Source organism: Juglans microcarpa x Juglans regia, chromosome 6S (assembly GCF_004785595.1).
Source record: "Juglans microcarpa x Juglans regia isolate MS1-56 chromosome 6S, Jm3101_v1.0, whole genome shotgun sequence".
Lineage (NCBI taxonomy): Eukaryota > Viridiplantae > Streptophyta > Magnoliopsida > Fagales > Juglandaceae > Juglans > Juglans microcarpa x Juglans regia.
In genome coordinates this window covers 16,701,020-16,707,659 of record NC_054605.1, presented here as the reverse complement: position 1 = coordinate 16,707,659, position 6,640 = coordinate 16,701,020, and the positions used below count along the sequence as shown (strand labels likewise).

The 6,640-nt window shown below is 39.9% G+C and overlaps 1 pseudogene; it reads right to left on the bottom strand.

Moving 5' to 3' along the window:
- Positions 1-2,187: 2,187 nt before the first annotated feature.
- LOC121236933 lies at positions 2,188-6,267 on the bottom strand (annotated as a pseudogene).
- Positions 6,268-6,640: the final 373 nt, after the last annotated feature.

The following is a 6,640-nucleotide window of genomic DNA, read 5'->3' as shown; positions in this document are numbered from 1 at the left end:
TCAACGTTTTAATCTCATCATCAAACTCAATATCTACAGAAGAGAGTTGATTTGTGATTGTATTGAATTTATTCAAGTGTTGGGCCACAGACATATTTCCTAACATTTTCAGATTGAACAATTTCTTCATCAGGTGCACTTTGTTATTCGCCGACTACTTTTCATACGAACTAACAAAGCCATCATGCGATCCGCCGTGGTTCCCTCCTTACTGACATGTGTGCCACTGTTCTAGACAAGGTTAGCTGAACAATCTCTAGAACCTATCGATCTAACAGGGTCCACTCAACATTATCCATGCTCTTTGACTTCTTTCCCAACAATAAAAGATGAAGCCTCTTCTCATAGAAATAGTCCTCGATCTACATCTTCCAGTACCCAAAATTAGTACCGTCAAACTTCTCTGAAGCTTGTGACTATGAGACAACCATGGGCCATGAAGGGTCGTGGGTTTGCAAAGAGACCCACAACCATTCATGGTCGTGATTCTATGCTCAAACCCACGACCACGTTAGGGTCTCACCGAAGTAGAAGGTTGCGATTTTTTCTCAAATGATTTTTATTTATTTATTATTGTCTATGTCTGTAACTTTGTGTACTTCTTGTTAGATGACGGGTTTGTGAATTTTAGGGATAGATCAATAGCTTTGGTGAAAAATCTAGATTGGTTTTGGATTATATTGTTCTTTTTCGGTTGTGTTTCGACGTGGGCGGGCTGTGGGCGGGCTGCAGTAGGGTGAATAGTCGTGGGGCCAATCCACCCTTGGCATCTGGTTGGGGGCACCTGCCCACTCGGGGTTGGGCACCGATCCATGCACCATTTGTTTGGTGTTGCTTTCACCAAGATTTTGAAGATCGGTAACTGCCAACTAGTGAGCATAGTGATCTGGTGAGTGCAACAATCCACTGGCTAGAAGACGATATATGTCAATTACTTTTCAATTTAGTTTATAGAAAAAAAACAGAGATAATAAAAGACTAAAGAGAAATGATATTTGCGGTCTTAGAGTGCGCAAGCGCCATATACTTCTTTTGAAAAAAGTGAGTAAATATAGAGTCCACATGAAAAAAATAATTTTTTAACGATGAACCCCTTTTTTTCAAAAGGTTAGCGCATCGCTTGCACAATCCATGACCGTGTCCAGCATTACTCAAAGGCCAAATGGTTCAGGAAAACACTCTTCTAGACAGGAGAAGAGACTGAGCTGAGGGGAACTGTCCACTAGGTAGGTTCTTTCTAGAGAGAAATCAGAGAGAAATAATTAAGAGATGGGGAAAAGGTTTTGGGTATTGTTAGTAGTGGGAGTTACAATAGTGACTCAACAAGATTGTGCATTACCATTCACCGTTCTGTACTCATTTTAGTTCATTTGGATCTAATTAAGTTGAAAAATTCTACTTATCATCTCCTACATCACATATATGTGATTTGTCATTTTTGTCATTCTATTTAAACATATACATATTGATATGTAAATATGTGTTTAAATAGGATTTCTCAATTGATGACAATCACATATTGGTGTGTGATGTAGAGATTATAAATAACATTTCTCAATTAAGTTAGCCTAAGCCTTTAAAAAAAAAAAAAAAAAAATTACTGTTCTTGGCTTTGGGTGTGAACAGAAGCCGGAGTTTTTCAGGAGTTATACAATCTTTAGATTCAAGTCCTTCACGGTAGGGTAATAGTGACAAATTGGAAGCATAAACAGAACCGGGATACGTGCTCAAGGAAATTATAATTTTGAGACCCGAAGGCCTTGAATACTATGCCTAAAAAGGAACTTTAAATAGGGATCTCCCAGGTGTGTCTCGGCAATAAACATATGATTCTGTGCATACATGAATTGTGAGAAACCCGGGGATTTGCTAAGCCACATGCAACAAAAGAAACAGAGCTTACCTCAGGGATGCATGGGCCCAGCGAACCAGAGAGCACCAGGCTCGCCTTTTGATATCAACTAGTCCTCCATGACCCACAGATGGGGGCAATGAACTCTTTTGTAAACCACACAACATACGCATTCAACCAGTTTCAGAGTCTCGGTCGATATCCTCTCCGCGAAAGGAAACTGGCCATGCATGAAGAAGCTCCAAGGTACAAAAATATACGAGTTTGCTTGTAAAGAGGCACCAGTAATTGCATAATAAACTCTTACAAAAAAAAACAAATTGCACAATCAACTCTTTTAAGGAAATGCATCATGCTCTGAGAAGCATCAATGTATTCATATTCTGTTGTTTGTTTCTTCTAGTCATAATGCACAAGGATGAAGCCACGTAGGAATATGAAAAGACTGAGGACATGAATATGAAAGAACTTGAATATTCTTGTTATTTCTGGAGCATGAGATCCTTAATGACATCTCCAACTATGACGACTACAACTATGAGCGGTCTTCTCTTCTCCAATCTAAAGCTGGCTGCTCTATAGCTCAAACAATAGGAAAAGAATTATGTTTTCTATCCTCTAAAAAGGGGGCAAGTAGGAGATCCTTCATTGAGCAGTTTCTCACTTCACTGCAACAAAGTGGCCGGCATCTCTCGAATGATGCAAAAGCATTCTCAATCACAACCTCCTTCCAATTCCCCCAAACCTTCTGGCTACTCCAAATATAACTGCCTTAGTCAAGAGCCCCCGGTCAAGGCTACAGGCAAGGAGGATTGCTCCACCAACAACTAGAAGCTTGGGTATGTTTTTCTCCTTTTGCTTCCCAGATGAGTCTCGCTTTTCAACCTCAGACGAATTGCTGCTGTTGTTTTCCAATGATCTCACGTAGTCTGCACTGACCTTGGTGTTGATCTGGGCCATGAAAGCACAACGTGATAGTGGGGCTCCAGATGCTCTCTGCTTTTGATATGCGCGTAAACCGGGATCAATCTTCTTCACAGCACCCCACATGCCTTGACGAACCCCAAGCTTTGCAATCTCCCATGGAATACCCATATCTTCATGATGAAATAGCAACACCTCACATGCAGTCAACTGGCCATCTCTCTTCGATTCAACTGGTAAATATACAACAGAAACATGTCTCAGTCATTGATTTGGTCCAAGACCATGAGAAATAGCATAGAGGAATACTAAAAATCTAAGCTGCTGCGGCGCTGCCCATTATGTCTCAACAAAGATACCCCCCTCTTAGGAAAATTCACAGGTTTTCTTTTTAATCCTCTTTCACTAGTGGAAACCAAAAATATACCAATTTTGTAGCAGCGAGATTCAAACCTAAGAATGAAGGTGTTCCACTTTTACAAAACCACAAAAATAAGAGGAATACATATAGGCACTTTTCATGATAAAAAGATGCATGGTAAAACTAATATTACCTGCACGAATGCACCAACTTGAATAGTACAAATCAACACGTCTGGGTTTGTTGCGCCTTGGCACCAAGGAGCTGGGTACTCCCTAAGATGAGAGAAAACATGAAAACAAGTTATTCCTTATTCAGAAACTTCAAGAAATCAAATTTAGCAAAAATTATAAACAGTGGTAAACAAATAGAGAAATAAAGTCAAAGGATGCCATTGAGAATCGTGAGTTAGCTGCATGCTGCTTATGACATCCATATGTCATCCACTCATCCTTGTGTGGTTTTTGTTAGAAATCAATTCCTCTTGGATAGTTTTTGTGCAACTTTTTATTGTTACTAACAATTTAAGAAAAAAAAAAAGATGCCATTGATAATGATCAAAGTGCCATGTGCAAATAAAGCTTATGATACATTACTAGTGACTAGCCTCACATTGCCCAAGTTTTGATGCTACAGGACAATCATTTGCCTAAATTTCAAATGCTACAGAGTGACTCCTTCTCTCTCTCTCTCTCTCTCTCTCTCTCTCTCTTCTGAAAAGATGCAGTAGTTATAAAGCTACATAAACCATCATACTTAGAACACTAACAACTATCATCATATATCATGTCCTCAAACTACAGCATTAAAATGCATTAGCACAAATGGTTAGAACACAAAAAAGAATCTGAAGGATACTACATCTGTTTGTCCAATTGACTATACATTCTTGAAACTACGAAGACAATACAAACCTACAGAAGTAGATAAAATGTGAAGACACTTCTAGGTACTACAGATCTCAAACTAAGCATTTTCCCTCTCTGCAAATACAAGAAAAAGAAACAAACAGAAATGCCTAATTCCTTAACTAGAGAACACACTTAAAAAACACTATAACTTTGCCAGTTTTAGATAATTCCAAATAAGCTGAAATCACCCCATACCTTTGTTACACAGTAGTAAGATCGTCCAGATTGCCAGATTCGACGGCCTATTATATACTCTCTATCACTACAAAAGAAGGGAACTGCAACATAGAAAACATTGTAAAACACAAGCGAATGAAACAAGGGCAATATAAGCATCTAAAGATAAAGAAATGCTCTCCTTACCTTTCGCACCCACTGCACCAGCATGGTTCCTGTGGTGGGACACTCTTCCAAGGTTGCAGCATGTATAAGCATGTCATCCCACTTTACTCGAAACTCATCATCCCAAAAGAATTCCCTCACCAACTCAGGAGTGGCATCCTCAAACAAGGTCCTACTCCGATATTGTGGAGGGCCAGTCTAGCAAAGACACCAAAACGTAATCCAATAAATCAAAGAGTGCACAAACATTACATTCCAAACTAATATGATGCTAGAGTCACTTCCACAAGCCCATCATGTCGCCATCAAACTACATTTTTTTGTGTTCGTTCTCAAAATATATATCCTCTTTTGATAAATAATGGTGGGGAGTCGGACATAATTAATTGTTCATAAACTACATATTCATGGTGGGAAGCTCAAGAAATGAAAGAAAGGCACCTCAGGGTCTCTACGCCAAGCTTGATAGCTCATACTAGGGGTAGAACGGTCCATCATCTGAATCCAAGCAGGGCCACCATCACTTTCCTCAACTAGCCGGCATATGTGCTCTAAATCCTCTCCCGTCACCAGAGCCGATTTTTCAGCATCGTGCTGTGACAAACTGCCCAAGTAAAATAAAGTTTTTAGAAGATCACAGTTTCATTCTCAATTTGCCATTTCCATGCTCTGATTCAAACTGCATGATTGAAAATTTTCAAATTCACATAAGCTTAAAAGGACCTGATGGCTTCTTTCTTTCCGGAGCAGAGCTGCCTTGCTCGTAGCTCCGTATCGAAACCAAAGAAAAAACAAATCTAGCTTCTAGACAATGACATGACCCAAATCTTAATTCAACAGTTGGGACTTATTTCCACCTCCTTAACCAAAGTATTAAGAAATGAATTATTAGCAAAGCCCAAGTCACCAGATCGCTTAAATAACATAAACAAAGCAAACAAACCTGGAATCAGATTTGGTGGCAGCCGGTGGCAAAGAGAGACCCTCCTTATCATCGGCAGTCCAAGAAACGCAGCTGGGCAGCTGAAACTTCAAGGCGTTCAACTTCAAGCTCGGAATGGAAGCGAAACACGTGGACATCGATGAGGCCGGTGACGCTGGCAAAGCGTCCTTGGACACGTAGCAATTGCGCAAATTCTTGGCCCATCTGGGCTTCCATGCCCATCCAACCAAAACCCCAACAATAAACGCCATCCACAGAGGCGTTGTGAACATCATGAGCTCGCTTAGCATACCCACCATTGTGGGTCTCCGCAAAATCTCCAATAAAGCCGAAAGCAAGGCCATAACCAAGGAAACACGACAATGCGACGAAGGGACGCCCAAATCAAATACTCAACGAAGACCCAGAAAAATCAAATGAAAAAAAAAAAAGAAACAAGATTTGAAAGAAGAACCCTCGATTCAATCGGATTGGTGAGCGTGAAAGCACAGCGATCGTTCAAGCGGTTTCAAGGGAGGGAGAGGGAGGGGGGATAAGATAAAAGATAAAACTCCTAGAACAAGCCTCAATAAATTCAGTCCAAATATAAATTTAAAGAAAAGAAAAATAAATAAACAGAGAGAGAAGATTGGTGAAGACTGAATGAGATTAGATATGAGCTCTTGAAGCAGACAGAGAAGAAGACAAAGTAATTTCAGAAGCTTACGGATAAGGATTTCGAGATAAGCGGTAGAGAAACGTGGTGTTGGGATTACCGTAGGCCCGGAATTTTTGTATTTTCAGGCTCTTTAGAGACGTTTTTGGCTTTTGGGTAAATTGCTACTGTTTGTGCGCGCGCTCTATGTTTAGAGAGTATAAGAGTTATCTTTGATGCGCAACAAATGTTTGAGGAAATGAATTTAGAAGGGAAAGGTAACACGGATAAGGTTTTATATGTGTACACAACGCAGAGAACGCGACGGGTGCGCAAATTACCCCCAAACAACTGCTCGAACTTCTGCCAAAAAAAAAAAAAGTTCTTTGAAAAAGGAAAACGTACGGTCTATTGGACCTAATCTCTCTCTCTCGGCTGACTGCTCATTACCCACTCCACAGTGTGCATCACATCTCTACTCTATAATCTACGGCTCTCTGGTCACCGCGTTCACACGCCTTCCTTTTTTGAATTTTTCAGCATATTCCACACGTTTCATTTTGTGCTTGCTTTTTTTGTGGTGTATATTGATAGGAAAAATGCTTTAGCTCCCTGTAAAACATTCAGATGATGGGTTCGATAATTTTTTTATTTTTATTTTTTATTATTTAGT